The 1,102-nt window shown below is 49.2% G+C and overlaps 1 pseudogene; it reads left to right on the forward strand.

Annotated features, from left to right (window-relative positions):
• The first annotated feature begins 345 nt into the window (after positions 1-345).
• Positions 346-463, forward strand: LOC136662946 (5S ribosomal RNA; annotated as a pseudogene).
• The last annotated feature ends 639 nt before the right edge of the window (positions 464-1,102 follow it).

The raw sequence follows: 1,102 nt of genomic DNA on the forward strand, positions 1-1,102 counted from the left end.
TCCACCATCTTACCCGGTATGGATGTTAGGCTGACCGGCCTATAGTTTCCCGGGTCCCCCCTCTTTCCCTTTTTAAAAATAGGCGTGACATTTGCTATCCTCCAATCTTCTGGCACCATGGCCGTTTTGAGGGACAAGTTGCATACCTTAGTCAAGAGATCTGCAACTTCATTCTTCAATTCCTTAATAACCCTTGGGTGGATGCCATCAGGGCCCTGCACATGCCTGATCTCGACTGATCTCGGAAGCTAAGCAGGGTCAGGCCTGGTTAGTACTTGGATGGGAGACCGCCTGGGACTACCGGGTGCTGTAGGCTTATACCATAGTCTTTCAAGACTGAAGGTTGCCAACCATCAGTTACCCTGCACATGCCTGATCTCGACTGATCTCGGAAGCTAAGCAGGGTCAGGCCTGGTTAGTACTTGGATGGGAGACCACCTGGGACTACCGGGTGCTGTAGGCTTATACCATAGTCTTTCAAGACTGAAGGTTGCCAACCATCTCCCTATACTGAACACTATCTCCCGATCTTGTCTGATCTCGGAAGCTACGCAGGGTCAGGCCTGGTTAGAACTTGGATGGGAGTCCGCCTGGGACTACCGGGTGCTGTAGGCTTTTACCATGATCTTGGAAGCTAAGCAGGGTCAGGCCTGGTTAGTACTTGGATGGAAGACCACCTGGGAATACCAGGTGCTGTAGGCTTATACCATAGTCTTTCGAGACTGAAGGTTGCCAACCATCAAGTCCAGGTAGCTCCAGAGCAGATGCTGGGGCTTACCCCAGGGCAATGGGACAAAAGTCCCTTTACCTCAGAGAAAGACCTTCAGCAGCCTTTACTTACTTACTTACTTAACTAGGTAATAACTAGGTATTTATATACCGCCTTTCTGGTCATTGGATTACTCCTCTGACTTTATTCAAGGTGGTTTACATAGACAGGTGTTTCTAAATCCCTCAAGGGGATTTTTACAATCATAGAAGGTTCTCTCTTTCAAGAACCACACAACATTTCAGATGGATCTTCCTGGTCTGATCTCACTTCTGGCCTCCAGTTGCCTCCCACGCAAGGCAGTGGCAAGCAGCTCCTTCATCTCTCACATAG

The sequence above is a fragment of the Tiliqua scincoides genome, chromosome 11, assembly GCF_035046505.1.
Source record: "Tiliqua scincoides isolate rTilSci1 chromosome 11, rTilSci1.hap2, whole genome shotgun sequence".
NCBI lineage: Eukaryota > Metazoa > Chordata > Lepidosauria > Squamata > Scincidae > Tiliqua > Tiliqua scincoides.